This window comes from Solenopsis invicta, chromosome 3 (genome assembly GCF_016802725.1).
Source record: "Solenopsis invicta isolate M01_SB chromosome 3, UNIL_Sinv_3.0, whole genome shotgun sequence".
Classification (NCBI taxonomy): domain Eukaryota; kingdom Metazoa; phylum Arthropoda; class Insecta; order Hymenoptera; family Formicidae; genus Solenopsis; species Solenopsis invicta.
Genome location: NC_052666.1, coordinates 22,053,802 through 22,074,082, shown reverse-complemented (window position 1 = coordinate 22,074,082; position 20,281 = coordinate 22,053,802). Strand labels below are relative to the sequence as shown.

At 37.2% G+C, this 20,281-nt stretch overlaps 1 protein-coding gene and 1 long non-coding RNA gene across 5 annotated transcripts in view; one reads left to right on the top strand and one right to left on the bottom strand.

Annotated features, from left to right (window-relative positions):
• LOC105196718 overlaps nt 1-20,281 on the bottom strand; it is a 367,858-nt gene that overhangs the window by 298,456 nt on the left and 49,121 nt on the right. The gene's annotated exons all lie outside the window — the stretch shown is intronic.
• LOC113003814 lies at nt 10,546-16,156 on the top strand. The gene is made up of 3 exons (XR_003268691.2): nt 10,546-11,278; nt 12,883-13,039; nt 14,183-16,156. It is a non-coding gene; the product is annotated as an uncharacterized LOC113003814 (long non-coding RNA).

Below are 20,281 nucleotides of genomic sequence, written 5' to 3'. Positions count from 1 at the left end.
ACACAATTCCATTAGCAAGTTGACATCACTGCGATATAATTCATTGTTAATGTGGCAGTAAAGAATTGATATGTTGAAATAAAATTTTCCACTAAATTTAGAATTTGCACTACTAAGTAGTAAGATAAAAGAGGAATGCGTTTCTTTTAAATAAAATTTTTCCTATATATTTTACGTTAAGTAATGAAAATCGCAACGAAAAAAATTATATGTATTTTAAGATTCGTTATATTTGCAATTTGAAAAAATTGTCTAATGTACAAAATCCTTTTAACGTTTTCCATTAAGCTCAATATTTAGATTGAAGACCTATTAAAAGTTTCTTGGAATAATCAAAGAATAAATGATACGAACTTGAATGCATCTCTAGGGAACATCGCTTCGTCTTACTTAGAAGAGGAAAATATTCGAATTGTTCCAAGGGATGAAAAGAATTTCTTAACGCGAGTTCAAGAAGGGTCAGAATGCAGCCAAGTCACTCTTTAAAGTCACAGTGTACAGTGGATTAAATCCAATTCTGTCGATTCCGGACTTCCAGCTGTGCGCGCGTCGAAGCTATGGCGATTGAATTTCCCTAGAAAAACTTTACGCGCGAAAAACACGACTTTTCGATGGAAGAATACTGGCAGCTGGCGAAACAGATTTGGAGTGAATAACGCGACGTAGAACGAGATCGAAAAGTAATTCTACCGGCTGCAGCGAGCGGAAAAATAAGGAAAACATTGCGAATAGCGATGACAATTAGCACTTCTTACTTCTCGAGACATTGTCACGGTGGAAAAGCGGAGTTTCACGTGCGGGTCATACTTCAAACTAACTTAGGGTTAAGAAAGTCGAGCAAAACCTCTGTTTCTTTCTAGAAATGTCTCATGATTCCAACGAGGGTACACGACGAGGGTAAGAAGGAGAGAGCGCGTGGGTGGACGACGGTAAGAATCGTGTAAGGGGACGAGCACGGGTGGAGCAGAAAGCAGAAGAAGAATAAGAAGAGAAATAAGAAAAGCGGCTGGAACCGCCGTGGGATTCCCGTAGCGATTTGTTCACGGGGTTTGATTTATAAGTCTGTGAGAGCCGCTGTGGGACGGGAGAGGGTATGCCTACTATGCCTACACTCTCACCAACGTTTCTTCGTTCGCCGTCAGTGGAAGAAGAACCGAAGGGGCTGGCGAGAGAGCTCGGCGAGGGATGAAAAAGGAGGAACGGAAGAAGCGCGGGTAACAGAGGAGTTTCGGAACGATCGCCGGCCCGTGGCTTCACTTACGGATGATGCATTGCTCCGTAGTCGACTTCAGGCACAGAAGGATGGAACCGCGGTAATGGATTCGAAATGGCTGGAAATAGTCGGCCGCTGTCACCGAGCCACCCCCTTCTGTCTCTCTTTCTCTTCTTTTCCCCGCTCTCGCTCGCTATCTCTATCTCCTTTGGCTATTTGTATCTTCTTTCATCCCTCGTTCGAAACTCACGGCACGCGATATACTCCTTCAAAGACAGACCGGCGCGCATGGAACTTCACAAGATTCTCGTCTATTTTTTGCGCGTCTGAACTTTCGCTCGCACAGGCGAGACTGCGATACGTTCAAAAAGTAGACCATTCGCCGCACACAGAATATTTCATTGAATATATCGCGTGGTACAATGATTGATCTGAAGCTTTCATGCTTTCAGAGTGATTGAATTGTTAGTTATACACCGTTTTTCGTTCGCTATTGAGAACTGTGATATAACGAAATTGACAATTAAACATAGATTTAGGCGTCGAAAACGTTTCTTCGGAGACGCACGAGATAACACGCTCACCGCCAATTCGCACCCTTTTCTGTACTCTAACGCATTTTGTGACCACGGAAGGCACGGAGTACCGCAAATCTTAACACGTACGATGCAGTTGTGGAAGCTCTTTTACGGTGCCTGTGATATCCATTGTCGAACGACGGAGGAATTGTGATTCTAGTAGGCAATCCCCTCCGTGCGCTGAATAACGGCCTAACCGACAACATAGTAAGAGAGTTTGCTATAGAAAAAAAAAGCCGCGCCTGAGATAGCTTCTCGAGGGAAAATATTTCTTGAAAAGGATCTTCGTGTTCCTCTAAAGACATAACATACTGCACTAATCAAATTCTGTAATATGAGTGTATTCCTTTATGAAAGTTCAATATTGTCTTTTGCAATTATTTTGATAGAGTCTTCTTTTAATCCTTGTTGAACAAATCTTAATTAAAGTTGTATTTCTTTTAATATTTTGATTGAAAGTTAGTAGCGTGAATATTTAAGTACAAAATTGATTCAATAATTAATAACAGACTGATTATATAATTAATATCGCAGGACAATAATCGTTACGACCAATTACATTTTAATGATAATATTTTAAATTCATGCTGTCTCTTAAGGTAAAAAATATTTAATGCGTAATCTTTTAATGTAAAACCCTTAAGTATCATTATCTATTTATCGAAGAGAATTTCCGCCTTAAATTTTGAACAGCTCACTCAGTGGATGCGTCACGTAATACATTATATAAGTTTACGCGAAAATGTGCGACACAAGAGCTCGCGCTGATCTTTTAAATTGATAGTGACATGGATGTTCGACGTGTCGCCTGATTCCGTGGACACTGAACGTCCGTATCGCGTGACTTGAATTCCGAATGACATATGGAAGCCGATACATCGATGTCTTTCACCCTCCTCTGCCCTTTCTTTCTTTTCTACTACCCCCCTATCGTAGACACGAGCGTGTGAAGCGAATCAATTTAGCTCGGTCAGCATAGATTCCACGTCAAGATGAGTTACGCCCGTCTATGAGCAAGTTATAGCTAGACGGACGCAAAACTGTTTCAGAAATTCTGAAATGTACACGTACACTGAAATGTACTACACACTGTAGTATCAAATTTCTGAAATTCTCCTCACCCTCAGTGTAACATAATATTCCATTAAATATGACCACTCTCTGCAATAAAACGATTGGTCCATTATTTCGATATTACTTTATATTGATAAAAAATAGATAGCATTCGCTCTGATAGATAACGCTTTTTAGAATTCATTTAAATGCGTGGATATCTATATTATAAATAATTTATGAAATCATACGACAACGTAAGCGCAGCATGTGGACGTACATAAAAGTATAAAAATCAAGCAAAGTGTTGATTATATTATCTTATTTTATTAATTATTTTGCACTATGAAGTATACATCAAATAATTAAAGATGAAATATTTTGATTCGAGAGCAATCAGAATTTCTCCTTCATTGAACATATAAACTATCAAACGTTTAAACTATCGGAATTTAGAGATGTATCGTTAGAAACGATTTAAGCTCTTCGACTAGTTAGTCACGAATTAGAGATTCCGAATTTAATCGTGGATTACCGCAGAGTCAGTTTCACGAAATGCCCGGTGTATCTGCCGAAAGCGGCAAGTTCGCCCAGCGAACTACATTTCCAGATCCTTTGCCTTTGATGAAAGGCAACCAAATTGATGTGTTAAATTTCGCATAACGTGAACTACGATATATCGACCTTTTAAAGTATTGTACATTAGGCATTTCATCATCATCATCACAACCTTAATTTTCATTGTATATATGTATATATTAAACATAATATTCTATAAAATATGTTGGGCATAAACATAAATTTATTTAATTATAAATGCAGAAAAATATATCGGTAATATTTACAAAGAAACATAACCAACTGTCTCGAAATTTAATAAACTTTAGATATGTTAAAGTAGAGATAAAAATATAAGAGACATGTATTTTTATAAGTACGCTCTCATATGTTCAGATGGACAACTCCTTTGCAAAATTCAGTTATTTTCTTTCAAAACAAACATCATCAAAATTATAAAAGAAAATTATAAAAAAAACTAGAAAAAATGTTTAGAAATTAAATGGTTTTAAAATTACTTTATAATATCTAATAATAAATTATTATTATATTTTTATTTAAAAAAATCATTTTTATCATTATTACAAAAAAACTTTTAAAACCTTTCAATTTTTATTAAACAAAAATTTTGTTCTTTACCTGTTGTAGCTTCAATTGTATTTGCTTCGGAAGAAAATAATCGATTATTTTCAAAGAGGTGTTTTAAGGCGTGAAAACGCACTTATAAAAAAATACATGTCTTATTTTTGTCTATATTTTAATATATTTAAAGCTTATTAAAATCGAAAGGAGACACTTGGTTGTTTTTTTCTTTTGTTATTTTAACGCAATGCTTATTGATTACACAAGTCATTGTTTCTGCGTTGCAAACATTTCATTATTTCTTGGCTAATTTCGCAAAAAAATTCCATTCCCAACAAATTCGTCGAAGAACCACAGGCGCCGTAACTTCTTGGCAACGTTAAACGATCACTACGCGTTCGACATGGCCATTCGCTCCGCGTTTACGAGGGCAAACAATCATTGACACGATCAGGCGTAAGTAATTGTTCCGCGAGTTCGCTTTATACCGCGAGCAAAACTCTCGCGCGACCAATACGCGAAAAATACGAAACGGAAGTCCGCTCATCCTGTTTGTGCCAAAGACCGGCGGTTGGTTGGTGGAAAAGCTTTTCGTAAAACTGCCCTCGTACCAAGTGACCGATGCTATAAGCTTTTAACGCGATAATTTCAAAAGGCGTTTCGCCAATGAGGAAAATCAGTTTTCAGTAAGCAGCGAGAATGGAACAAAAAGAGGTTTCCATTACTCATTCCGTGCCTGCTTCTGCGTAATACTCGTGCTAAGAAAGGCGAATGAATACCACAAGGTAAGGAAACAGGACAGGAAGAGAAGAAAGAGTACGAAAGGGTGAATCATCCCATTCGCAAAGTGGCACCTCGTTACCTTTTTAATTGTTCGCCGCGGATGAACATTAAAAATTCTAATAATTACATGATTCTACTTTGACGCGATTATGCCATTAAATCAATATGACCCTGGCCTCGTTTTTCATTTCTACAGAATTACAGAAACTCGTGTTTACGCAAATATTCTCGCGAATAATAACAGTCATTTAAGTCAATGATAATAATGCCCTGAAGCAACATTGTAATTCACCTGGTAGACTTATTAATCGTGATATTGTCGATCAATTTTTTATCATTCGATTGCGGAATTGTTCGCCAAGAGCAGCACCCTCGAAAGGTCATTAGTTTTCAAACGCTTCGTTCCGTTTATTTACCCTCCATTCTGCGCCACGGTGATTGCGCAATTATGTACTAACAAGATGTTAATTTGCTTACTGACCAGATCAATCTGCGATATCCGCCATGCAGCAAAATATCTCTGGCACACAGTCGCAGTCTTTGTATTTTTTTCGTTATACCGCGTCAGTATGTGAAACACACGTGTATTTTTTTTTTCAACAAAAGCATCAAAGTCGTTATCAAAAAATAGAATTAAAAAAAAACATCCCTACAATAAATTTCTCTAATCATTTCGACGTTATTAAAAACTCAATTTTTGATTCGTATTCATATTCCATTTTTCACTTTTCGATACTAATCAGCATAAAGATATTCCAAACTATTAAATTTATATATTTATTTTTACTTAATATAAGTACCATTTAATGACAAAAATATGTCAATTACAAAGATTAATTCAAGTCAATTTAAGTTTAACAAATTGATCTTTTTTCAATAAATTATTGATATAAAATAAATATCAATTAATAATTTCTTTTAATTATACTTTATCATAAATTCAATACTTTCAAAAACAACACGATTTAAGAGATACAATTTAAACGATTTAGTTGCAGCTTTTGCAGCATGTTGCAACAGATCTTGTAATAAATACAACATTTGCATATAAATCAATACTAAACGAGAAATATAAAAAAATAATTTAAATGTAACGTATTCCGCGACTCTCTCCTATATATAAAAAGTTACAAGCTGGAGTCACAAATTGAAAATGACGTACGAGGCAGATTGGAAAAGAGCACGACAGTTAACCCTGACCGTGTAGGCCATTCTACATGTTGGGAGAATTAATTCGTATCTTACTATCTTGGAAACTATCTTCATGGTAGTACCTCACTACTGCTGCACGCTGCTCACGGTGCACTTCGAGCAATCTGTCTACCCTTCCTTCCAGTTTAAGTACGGCAGGTAAAGTTTATTTGAGATTAGGCACCCCGCGAGCAACGATCTACCTACACTTCGCGTGTCGGTCGCGTTGCTCTCTTACTTGGAACCTATATATTTGAATTAGAAGCACTGGATACTATATTATTGAGCAGGTCGCACTTTGTAACGCGCGTGTTATTAATATTCGTATACAGGTTTGGTTAGAGAACCACACACGCTTGTAATTATAGCAGTCACAGAAGATTACAACGTGTTACAACAGTGCGGGATAGAAACAGAGCAACGTAGCTATAAGATATAAAAGCTATAATTAACATGAGAAATATATTTCATGTCAAAAAAAAAATCTTTTTTATGTCGTTAGATAAATAAGTTTGTGTAAGTGTATTATTTGCATAAACCAGTATGAAGCAAGAGAATAAATATGTAATTATTTTTACATCACCATATCACCAATCATTCATATTTTATTTAAAAAAAAAAAAAAAAAAAGTTTTATGAAAGGTTTATCTACGATAATCGGAATGTAATTTTTGTACGTTTATTCTCTTTTTGCATAGAAATAACATCGTCGCATCTCAGAAATGAGTAGTTAATGCCCAACAGAGGGAAACTATTCACAAAGGTACCTCATGAATCAAAAACTCACGCGATTCCGCAGTTTCACGGCGACGCGTGAAAAAGACCTTTCGAAAGACCGACACGGCGGCTATTAGATATATGTATATGCGATTATTATCCTAATTCGAATCTAGCGTGCACCGGATACCAGTGTCGGAGAAATCAAAGGATTGCAAACGACATGGCGTGTCACGAACAGAACTTCCGCCCGGACGAGTGTTCCGCTTTTCTTAACGGTTCCCATCGTTAATCTTCGAAGGCCGAGCGAGCTTCGTAGCGCACGTTAATCAAGGAGCCCAACGATTGGGAATCCTGTGAAAACGATCTGCGATAAATCACGTCGATCGCTGCCAAATGAATGTTAACGTGTATAAATTATAGGCTAAAGTTTTTTTTTTATTTTTCATTAAAACAAATCGCGCGCTAACATTTATCATATTTTTAAAGCTTAATAAATCTAAAGTGTCTAAATCTAAATTGTAGCTAAATTGACAATCTGCTTGATGATCATCATTATCAATTTCTCAAATATAAATTTATATTGTATTCATTTAATAATTTATTTTTTATTTTTATTTTTCTATTTTGTAATTAAAAAAACAAAGATCTTTGACTAAGAAAATCTTCGTTTTTTGTATTTACACAAAAGCTGTTGTACATTTATAAATCATAGAAAATTACAACAAAAAGAAGAAAAGACAACATGACATGAAGTTTTCAATTTTTTTCTTGGAATTTTTCTTTTCGAGATGGAGAATAAAGATGTTAATAAGAAACTGAAAGCGCGCTATATCCTACATATGAGAGAGATATCTGATTTTCTCCATAGTTGAAATGAATATTATGGTGGTCTGATAGATCGTAGTCCTTCGAATCTATGAAGCGGTTATGAAACCGTAAGCAGCTGTTCGCCGAACCGTTTCCTCCTACCTATTTGGTGGGTTTGCACTTTAGGAGAGTAGCGAAGGAAACGTATGGCACGCCAGGGAAGCATCTACTTTGATAGTGGATTTCGCCTCATCCCATACCGTCTCTCGATCGACCGTCTTCCTTTACTTCCCTATTCCAGGTTACCTGATCTCCTTACAATAAGTGCTAACCGTGTTTGAAGTCTATCGTTTTTCCGTCGTAATTCGGATCTTGTACAACGATCGCCGTCTTTATAAATTTACGCATTTATAACACACTTTAATTGTAAAATTCGTAAATTGTTTATCGCATACTGTCGTACATAATATTAAATATAATTTTTTGTAAGACATGTCCAATTTGCGATCAATTTTAGTATAAAATTCATAATTATTTACAATTAATAATGTGCACTGCCCCAAGTAACCGTCTGTAACGCGAAATGTATTCAGGATCACGTGCGCTAAGTACGGTTAAATAAAGATATCGCGTGCGAGGTGCTCGTTAAAAGCTTTTAAGAAGCCATAACTTTATAATGCCTTTGGGATAACTTTAGCAATAAAATAAGCTTGTCCCAGCTCATTTCATATACCGTATATTTGGGAAAACTCATTCTAAATTCGTGAATAGATTTGTAAACAAGAAACTCAATGCGAGTGACGTAGCATAAAAATATATACATGTTATAAAATGCAACAGCCAGTTCATTTATTCAAACATTTTTTTTATTAATGTAAAAGAGTATATAATATTCTCCATAAAATTTAATAAAAATAAAAATGTTATAAAGTATTATAACTTAAAAGCATACAGTGCTTTCGTATAAAATATAATCGTTGAAATTAAATAAAAATTGATACGATAAAACATTATATATTGCTTCTCTGTTTGCTATGCTCATTGTCAAAGTTATTCCTTTCTTAACACCCAATATCGGGTTCGTTTTATTGGCACGGTCATAGCGCACAGTCGAGCTTTATCCCAATCACGATAGATTTAATTGAAATATCGTGTTTCGCGGAATATACGCTGTTAGCCTTTGTTGCAATGCCACGCTGATAGTTCGATCAGTGTATGGAAAATAAAAAAAAGAAGAAAATAGGAAATAAAACATGGAAGATTGAAGAAGGCAAAGTTTGTCTCAATTAAACATTGTGTTCAGGAACGCGCGTTTGACGTACGTTTCTTTTACCAAATAATTCCAATATTCTGAATTCTCGATATTTTGGAGATCGATCAACGAGATAATAAAATGAAAGAAAACACATTTACACATAGACATGTTAAAAGACCAACATTCCTTTTAACCTCTTAACTCTCTTGTCCAAATACCCAATGGTCCTGAATTTCCGAAGCCACGCGATTCTCAAGGGTGTTATAAAAGAGAAAAAGATCCGCATGCGCGTTAAAGTTTATGGCATATGACTTTCCTGAATGTTTAATGAATCGCGCATATCATCCTGGGATACGCAGATCTGGGGAATATGCCTCCGTGCCTTTCTGTTCAAAAAAGAATTTTTTAGATAAAAAGGAAATCATGTCATCAAGAATGTAATCGATATCGGAAAATGTCGAGTAAAATTAATAACTCGTTCGGAATGTAATATTTTATACTACGTTTTAATAGCTTGTAATGTTAAGCGATAATCAATGCTCCGTGCAAATGCTCTTCGTAGCATTTTTTTTTAATATAAACTAAAATTACCGGTGTGAAGTTAGCGTCGAACTTTATAAAAAACAAAAATGCTTAATCGATGTACATGCTACATATCGATTGTACTTTGTTGTACCACTTTTTGTTTGTACCTCAAGGAGTAAAAAGTTATAAGGGAGTAAAAAAATAGCCAGCGCCCAACTAACAGATTTTTAAATTTTGTTTATGCCATTCGAAAGAGCATCCTTTGTACCCGTTTGTATCTCTCTTGTTTACGTTTGTATCTTAAAGGGTTCGGAGATACAGCGCTTTTCAGTTTTACTCCGCCTTCCAACGAGAACTTATCTATTTTATAAGATATCAAAAAATAACCAACGGTATTTGAAAGAGAATCGTTTGTACCCATTTGTACCTTTTTTTTCTTTTTGTTTGTACCTAAAGGGGCGAGGAAATATAAGAAATACATTTTCAATTTTTACGTACACTCTTCCTCCAGAAATTTGGCCGTTTTAAAAGATATCGAGAAACGGCCAATGGCATTCGAAAGAGCGTCGTTTGTACCCGTTTGTACCACCTTATTTTTGTTTGTACCTCAAAAGATTCGGACAAAAAAAATTGAAAAGCGTAAAACTGAAAACGCTGTATCTTCGAAGCCTTTCAGGCCACAAACAAAAACATAAGTGGTATAAACGAGTACAAACGATTTTCTTTAGAATGCCGTTGGTCATTTTTCGATATCTTATAAAATGGCTAAGTTTTCGGTGGAAGGGGGAATAAAATTGAAAAACGCTGTATCTCCGCACCCCTTGAGGTACAAACAAAAACAAAAGATGTACAAACGGGTACAAACAATGCTCTTTCGAATGGCATAAACAAAATTTAAAAATCTGTTAGTTGGGCGCTGGCCATTTCTTCACCCCCTTATAACTTTTTACCCCTTGAGGTATAAATGAAAGCAAAAGTAGTACAAACGGGTACAAACAAAGTACAATCGATATGTATGAAGCATTTTTGTTTTTTATAAAGTTGGGCGCTAACTTCACACTAATATATAAATTTGGCCCAGAATGCATGTCTTAATGTCTCAATTGAATATAAAATATTCATGACTCAAATATAAGAAAAGTTTAAATCGTATCCTGACAATTTTTTATTACTAAATACAAAAAAATAATATTTATAAAAAAATATAAAAGAAACACATTTATCATATAAATTTAAATGTATATTTAATATACTAAACATATATTTAATTAGAAGTTGACATTAAAATACTAATGATTCGTGCAATACAATATTGAAATATTCTCCGACGTAAGAGCAATAAGCCAAAGTGGAGCTTAACAAAGAGAGAGATTTGCATGTGACGTTCATAATTAATTCGACTAACGAGCATTTTTTTCATTAACGGCATGAAAACGCGCTGAATATCGCCGTCAGTAGATACGCAGCGCGTTCGCCTTTCGAACGCAGATATTATCGCCATAATGTCATCGCAGACCCCGGTAACTCTTAATAATCGTATAGCGTTAAGCGTTTCCTTCCTCCTCGGGAAATATTTAATGCCGTCGTATTTAACGGGATGTGCGTTGCGGGGCGCCGAGGCGAGCTTTTTACCGTGCCGGCGATGCGCCCGGCCGCGAATAAATTCGAACCTTTCCGCGGCTGCTCGAGCCGACGACGACGCGACGGTCGGCTTCGAATTTGGTTTGCTAATTTCGTCGGCCACGGGCTGCAGAAAAGATGCACCGTGATGCACTGTGAGAAATATCCTCGTATGTGCGTGTGTGTGTTTGTGTTAGTGTCGTACACGTATCGCTCGATGGGGATATGCGGTATTGCTGCCGGAGAAGCGATGCACTCTTGTGTCTGCCGCCGCTTGGCAGATCCGCCAACTACCACCCGCGACCCGCCGTTTCCGCCACTGTCAAGAGAATCCATAAATCTGTCGTCGCGCTTGCCTAGCTCGCGAATCAGGGGCGAACGGGGAAAAAGAAGGTGACGAAATACTGCGAAAAACTGGTACCCAACGGGGCCGAGCAATCAGATCGAATAACTTTGAACAGAGATGTAAAAGTCGTCAAGAATAAATCAATGCAATTTGCGTGAAGCTGCCATGTATAGAAGAAATAAATTCATCAGATTTCTCTTTAATATTTTTATTGGACAAGTTATTGCTTATTGCATTCTATGGGTTGGTCCTTGTGATTTAAAATTTTGATATTTCCATAAAAAAAATGAGATATAAAATATTTAAAAAGAAATACAGCAGAGCTACACACGTTATCTTACGTGCACTTTGCTTTCAATTAATGATCAAACATTCTTACGTAAATACATATAAATAAGCCAACAAATCGCTCTGTACGTTAGACAGCGATATTTCTGAGTTAATTTTCATTACTTTTAAGTATAAAAAAAGTTCTTCAATAATTTATATATACTTTACATCTCTAAAAAATATTTTTATAATTATTTTCAAAAAATTGTATATAAATGTTATGACTACAGCTTTTTTACTTTTTCAAAGAAAAAAAATTTGCAGAACAAAATCATCGAATCGTTTGTATATTTTACAGAGTACAGTATATTAATGAATTATATTATTTTTCAACAACTGTTCAAGTTACAGACGCAGAAAACAGCAATACGTCATAATATTGCATAACATACTATAACAATTTCACTGAAACTGTTCAAACATCTTCATCCATTATTGCATCAGATTGATGAGCAACATGGACGTGAATCAAATGTGTCGCGCGTATGCATATGATAGGAATTGCAATGATTAGACATATAGCGATGACAAATCATGATGTCTACCATGCTACTTTCGACAAACCATACAATATTAATAATAATGTTCCAAAATTCTTTAATTATATTACTAATTCAAGTCATTTATTAAAAACTTACGATAACTGTAACGTCAACGCGGTAATTTTTTTTTTTTTTTTTTTCTACCAAGCTGCTAATATTGATTTATCCAATTTTTAAAATCTCTTATTCAAAACAAATTCATCCGAACTTTTATTCTTGCAAATCACCAACGTAAAATCGAGCAAATGATATTCAGTGGAAATTCATCACGGTTCGTGCCGTGTACGGTATTAAACCGCGGTGGATTAAATTTACGTTTGCCTGCTGCTTATAGAACGCTTCGTCGAATCTGAAACGGTTGATAACGCTTGTACCACTTCTATGCGAGTAATACTGTTACGTAGTAGACACCAGTGGTATTAGTTAAGTTAAATGGAAGAAAAATTTTAAACAATGCACCGTTTAATTTGTGATGAGGAAATAACTCCTTTTCGAATGCATGCAATAGATGCGTACAGCAGACAATTACAAATTTTTTCCAGACATACATCATTTAGTTTCGAACAATTTAAAAGCTGTTCAATTTGTATTTCTTAACAATATTGAGAGTTTGCGAGTAAAAAGTTATTTTCTCACGCCCGTTAATTTTCTCTAACGAATAATACTCGCTGAGCGATCTTTACGACCTCAAGAGGAATTAAAAATCTTATTGCACCACACCGACACGTTAAATTGCTATTAGTTTTCTCTATCTGTAGAGGAGATGTTCATTATTCTAGATATCTGTGAAAACGAATAGTATGACGCAAAATGGAATTGAGAGAAGGATGACGTTGGTGCGGGAGGAAGAGGGCGATGATATAGCAGCGAGTAGAAAAACAGGAAGCTGGGTGCAGAGGCCATAGAATTGTCCATGCAGCGATGTTTATGCGCTCCGTACGTATCTCTACCGCGGCATTCGCGCCCGTGTATCCGCGTGTACTCGAAATATCAATATTCCATTTTCGTGTCGCTCGATATTCGCGTCGGACGGGCACAACGACGGAAAGAGTCGGAATTTGCAATACGCGTTTCCGGATGAGACGTGTTCTGCGCGGATTTCGCTTTCCTCCCTCACTTATATTACACTGGTTTATCCTCACTTCCAACGTCACCATCATCGGCTTGTTTCCCCACGCAAAGTTATTGAGCGTTACAATGCCCGTCCGTCGTTAAATCTATTTTGCTCAAAATGCAAACCATAACAAGAGATACCACTTCGAGTAAAACCACGATTTTATTCATACAAACTGTTAGTAAGCGTGCTAGAATTGCGTCTAAATTTTACCGTTCAACGCGCTTCAGAATAAAGTCAATTCTTGTGCATCTCGAATCTTTTCCATTAATGTTTGTACAATAATTACTATTACATCCAATTTTAAATTAAATTGGCGAGAAATGCAGAGAAAATTATCGCAAAGTAGATGGAGTTAACTAGATCGTCAAAATTTTAATTCTACATGGAGTAATATCTTTCGGATGATTAATTAATAAATGTCTGGCAAAAACTGCAATTATCGTATGTTGACTGTTCCATAAGATAATGGTCTAATTTAAACGGGCCGCCTACTTTCCGGGCAAAAAACAAGGCGAGCAAAGAGAAAGAGAACGGGAGACGCGTCCTGACCCCAGCACGAAAGAAATCGCGCTCGAGATACGGGCTTATCGCAAAAACAATTCATTCCCTCGCTTTCAGGAGTAGCTGACTCCGTTGCGTATGCATTACGCGCCGTCTGTTTATCTACCTCTGCCTCGCAGCAAATTCGCGTGTTCTCGCGCAAAGCCGTGGACGATGAAGAAAAGTCACGAGGCCGAAATATACATTTATATAATGACTTAGCTTCTTTCCTTCCATGTGGATTCATCTTGTAAACATCGTATCTCGAAGAGAGATCCAAATTCATTCGGTTGCTCAGAAAATGGACGAGATCGACGTCATCACGCGGCGCATCGGATCCCGCTAATCTATTTTAGAATCCGCAACAATCTCCCCCGCAATTATGTTAGTCTAAATTCGGTTTCTCCACAATTGGTTCGCAGGTGGTGCTTGGACCATGACGGTGTAATTACATCACCAAGCAGGTTTCGCCGAGATCCAATCGTACGACTACGTAGCGGCACAACTGGATAATACTGATCAAATACTGATACCAGCTATCCATGCAAGTATCACAGCCATCATACCGATAATCCCTTTGTTTGTTATAAACAATAGTAGTAATCCTATTCCGCAGGCGGCCCGTACAGGTATTTAATCGCATCGCAAATATTGTGATTTAACAGCTATTTGTAAATTGTAATAGTGTTGTAAATCTAAGCGTACAATAATATTGTATTTTATAATACAAAATGATTTGCCCGGAGGCACTGTCTATTGATTAGTTATTAGAGTTATTACCAATTAATCGTTCGTGATATGACATTCATTTTGCGCGCGAGATCAAGCTCGCAATATCGCTGTGACAGCACGTGCGATAGGTGCGAAGCAATTATAATGGGTACAGGGAAATTGTGCGCTGCGCGCACTGACATGGGAATGACGCAACGTGACGTTGAATCGAGTCGATCTCTACCCATCAAAATCTCACCGAGAATTTCAGCATAGATTCAATCGTACAATAACGGAATTAACGCGAGGTAACTGGTTTGGTTACTTGTTTTAAATAATAAAACCCATGAAATTAACTCGTGCCTCAATATGTAAATATTGGCTAAAGCGTTAAAGTCTCGTGGCAGAAAAAACAAGATATCAATAAGCGATAGAAGAATCAAGGGAACACGATTCACGTCCACTACAACTATTTACTGTATACGCGCGGCTCGGAAAAATCCCCGCAGAAATGAGAGAGAGTCGCTTTCGCGACGATTCGAGTAAGTGATATCTAAGCGAGCGTTAAGCGTGCTCGGCGGAGGAAGAAATATGCGTTAAGGAACGGGGGGGACGTCATTCTCGAATACGCGCCGGGCTGGCGGAAGACGCGGAGAAGAGAGCGTGAAAAGGGGGTGGCGGACGCGCCGCCGGCCAGGGGAAATATAAATCAGGAATTATAAAGCAATTTCGCGGAAACCGCAACAAAACTCGCTGGAGTAAGTTCCAGTCGTTCTCCCCAGACGTTGTGTGGGTGAGAGAGAAGACCGCGGGGGTTGACGCTGGCGTGCGTTTGCTTTCAGTAAGCCGTTACAAACGATGGTGTGCGCCTGCTTAATCGCGCATTACTCTTTTCTTGTCGGCTTGCATGCGTTTCTTGCACGTTGCGCTCCCGCTTCTTCCCCCACGTGGTTTCGATTGTTCTTTGATGAACGCGATTTCTTTCCAGCCGGAAAGTCGTTTACTACTTCATCGTTACCGTGATTTCACTGTCGCTCCCCCGTCGTATAAATTAAGCGGAATTAAGGATCAATTAGGAGTAAGTTAGGCAGTCATTAAGAACTCATTTTCAGACGGTTAGCTTATTTCACGAAAACCGCAACAAAACTCCGCGGTTAATAAGCTTCGCAGTCGAATGAAATGTATGAAATTATATCTGCGTTATCGCAATACATTTCAGCGAATTAATGATGGCAGCGATTATAGTACCGACAGTTAAATAACTTTATCACGCAGGATTAACTGACTATAAGTAATTGTAGACATTGATAAATCGATGCAACTAAAACCATGTTGTGCATAATTCATGCGCGTGTTATTGCGCGCGGAAGATACGCAACAAAAATAGCACAGGTTTACCACACAGAATTAATACCAAATTTCGCCAAAATTGCTAAAGTTACTAAAATAAAATAACGGCAAACAAGATTAGTTATTAAGGTGAAGCTGACGTCGTTAATCTTACCGATTAAATGTGACTTACGCATATAATTTATCATACACACATACGATTTACGAAACAGATCTCTACATATACTATTTCATCGAAATCTCGCGTACACAAATGGTACAACATTATATTCTGTTAAATTAGACTTCTAAAGTTTATAATAATTCCATCAATACAACATTATTTATTTATTTTATATCCGGATCTGGTTTTATTTCGCGCATATATCCTTCACCTTTCCCACAAAATAAATGCTTCTGTGAACTGACACCTTTGATCACCGTATTGAGATAAAAGTCGATAAGGAAATCTAAATTTTTTTATTTTTTCCTCTTTTTGATAAAAAATAGAATCGTATACGTTGACATGTATATATAAAGGGCAGTCAAATGAAAACGAAACAGGCTGTATATACTGTGTAATACAGTCTGTCTCGTTTTCATTTGACCGCCCCTTATATTTTAATTATACAAAAGTAATTATAATTCTATGAAATCTATACAAAGTACAACTTATTTAACAACAAGGTATTTTTGTCGAAAGACAGACCTTAAGCTGACAAAAATTTTACCATTTACCCAATAAATTACTGAGAAACAGTGTTGCGTTCTTTCAATTTTTGTTTCCCGTCACATAGATCGACTTTTATTTCAATGACGTTGTCATAATAAGTTACTGCTCTTGGCGTCTCGCCCGTCTTAACCGCGCATTAATGCAGCCATACGAGTGGCACGGTAGAGTGGATGTGCAGTATCTACGATGGCTGGCATCGATTCTGGCGATGATGAAGCGCGCATCGCGAGGCGAAGCACTCGCGAAGCGCCGTTACTTTACATATTAATATCTTTTGGCCGTGGCCTGCGTTCCTTCAGCGTCGATTTTCATCGGCTAAGGTCCAACAAGTTCCGCGGCTATCGCAGATGACGGAGAACCTTCGAGACACACGAAACTGTTCGCTTGAATTATTATTTCCGGGAAGATTTATGTTCGCGCAATCCGGTATTGTAATGGAATTGCGGTATCCGCATTTCAATTCACCATGCATTGATTTATAATCCTTTTAACGTGCATACATTAAAAACTTTTCTTCATTTCGGCTTTGCGTTACGTCGAATTCGAGCAAGTTGTAATCAGGAAAAAATAAAGTTATACCCGTGGGTGCGAGAGTTGTAAGTTGCAAAAATTAACTGTCTTGCATAGAATTTATGGAACGTTTGAAATTCGTTAAACAGCGCACCGAGTCATGAAACAACGATAACAAGCTCTTTTTCTCTGAAAGCTGATTAATGCATTATGAAAATTCCTTTATATTGCTAAATAATTAACGATACTATTAATTGACGCAGAAAGTAATTATAAAATTTACCTCTTTCCAATTTTCATCTCTTTCCTTTAAATGATTAGCATATGAGAAAAGTGGAACACAAATAGCGATCAAACTTTTTAAATATACATATATTATTAACTGCAAAAACAAACAGTATTCATCATTCGATACGGAACAATGTGAAATGACTCGTGCACTCTGTTTTACGATCTCGAGAGACCATTATGTTTCTAAAATGCTTGTAACATTAATTAACAGCACGCTGTTAATTAGCAAAGTTCCGCGGCACGAGTCCTGGTACTCATCATGGAACGCATGAACTTGCAGACACCGACTATAATTTGACTCCCACTCTATGGCCGCGTCTAATTTGGATTGTGCGCTCTACTCACTTTGAGGATATACACAAAGGATTCAACATACTAACAATTTCGGAATTGATTCTCTCCTTCAAATTTCAGTAACAACTTTAATTAAAATGCTAAAATCCTATCGTTTTTTTTTTTTTTTTGGCGATATTACGTAAGTGAAAGTAAGCAAAAGTAGGAAAACGAACACACGGAAGCACAATGTTTGAATGGAAAAAAAACTTGTTGGACACGAAAATGTGGTTTACGACAAAAGAAGGGTGAAAGTGCTGCGAGTGATGTTTATCGAGCGAAACGATATCTAGTGTATTACCCGCGTGTTCTGTTTCTGTTAATTCAACGAAGTAGAAACTGGTAGGAACATGTTATGCTGACATGCTATTGCGTATGTTGGACGAAACCTACACCAAAGTTGAGTAAATTTAAATACGTTTGTTGTTTATTTTTTCTTCAAACATGCTGAATCATTGCAGAAAAAAATGCTTAAAATCTACTTAATAATGTTTAATAAATTCCATTTAATTTAAAACGGAAATTTAAATTTATAATTAAATTTAATCTTAATGTAAAAAGTAACTAACAGAAAAAAAAACAATAAAGATTATTAATCAAATAACCATTAATAAAAAATAAGATAAGTAGAAACTTTTTAAAAATGGATAATGAAACCTTTGCTATTTTATTATTGTTATTTAGTTTACATTGCAAAATAAAGTTGATGTGAAATTAAGTCAATTTTATTTACGTTTTCACATACATATATGCACGTATATTTTTTTCAATATCTCATTAAACATATCCGTGATTAAAAATGCAGGTGATAGTCCATATTGATGGTTTACGTAAAACGTCAGGCAAATGCGAGTATTTGTGAGTATTGGGCAGCGCCGAGCCGAAATGTCTAAATGTCGGTTCGCGAAAGATGGATGAACCATCAGGTGGAGTATCGAGTGGCGCGCCGTAAATGCGCGAAGCGGAAAGGGCGGGCATCGTACGCGGATGTGGTCTGGGAATGGCAGCCGCTGGAAAATGGTCGGATATTTTCGGATCTGCCGGTGGTTCGCACGATCCTCAAGAGAGGAAGAACCACCACCTAGGCATCGTTTAAGCCACGTATCTTCGATCGCGACGGCGTCAAATACGAGAGAAACGCGATTCATATTGTATAAGTTTTTATCGTGAACTTCAAATTAGACTTGATAGTAATTTCTGATATATTAGCTAGATAAAAAAAAACACTTATTAGATATTTTTTATCCCGCGATATAAATGATGAAATTTTATAAATTTTACAAAATTGTAATAGTAGATATTGTTTAAAGACAAATAACAGGATTTTTATCGTTAACAGCATTTTAAACGCGTTAAATAATAACAAATTGGACGTCTTGCCTCGAGATATTGAAATCGTATATCGAGGAAAATAAGATTTACTGTCGAATTATTGAGCTACAGGGTCTTAAAGATTTTTTTGCACGCACGGAGAATACGTATTGCCGAATTTGCTCATACAAGCATGAGAACAAGTCTCTACAATGGTTATTGTGCCTTTTGCAGGTTACCTTGAAACGTTTCCAGATTATCGGAGAAAATTTATAGCGATAGAGGGACAACGCAGGACCGCGCCAAATCTATTTGGCAAGGAAACGACTATTATTCCGGCTGGCCTGCTTCCGATACCAAGGTCGCTTTCACAAAATTTTAAAAAGCAATAAGTAATAAGCTGATCCTTACAGAGTCAAAAGCTGCCTTTTCACGCAACAACTTACTCCGATATACTTCGCGACATTCGATCAATCATATTTCATTCGCGAATAGATATACGCCGTGACAACTTACACATTCACATCGTATTCAAAGCGTATCAGACGAGACTCTGATTTATTCGCGCCGTGCAGTAATGAAATGCAACGTAAATGCAGCATCCGTGCAGCCGACAGCTCGCGGGCTGAGTGTATTCGATACGTCACGCGGAATGCTCTTGCAGTTCGCGGCTTTGGAAACAAATCGCAATGAACGAGAGAAGCAGAATTTACCGACAGGGCACGAGAAAAGGAAACGCAGGGTGCAATCCCTGCGCGAGCGCCGTTGTGGAAGCGAAAGTAGCTTGGAAAGTGTGACGGGCGAACGTGTGTGTATATAAGATATCCCGCGGTAATACGTTTGCCTGCAACAGCCTTGTGCACTCTGTTTACCTCCGACAAATCCCACTAGACACGATATTATCCCTCTTATATACCCTCTCCCGCCGTCATCCTCCGGGAATCCGCGACGCCGCCGCGTCGCATCGCGTCGAGTCGCGCCGCGCTGCGCGGCACCGGCTCGATGCAGCTTTTTCAGTATGCCTGGAAAACGCTTTCCGAAACGATAACATACCGTATCGCAGTTTGCGCTCTTGTCACGGGCCACCTGGCATTTAAATCGTTCAAGCATGCCGGGAAAACGGAGAAAACGCGTGGCTTTGGTACAGATTGGAATAGTTACGACGCTTCTTTATTTCCTCCGATCTCGAATCCATTGTCGCTGTCAACGATACGGATGGTTTTTTCCACTTAATGTGAAAAACAAATCTAAATTATTAGCGGCTGAATTAACATAGCCATAAAGAAGCGTGTTGTGTCGAAAT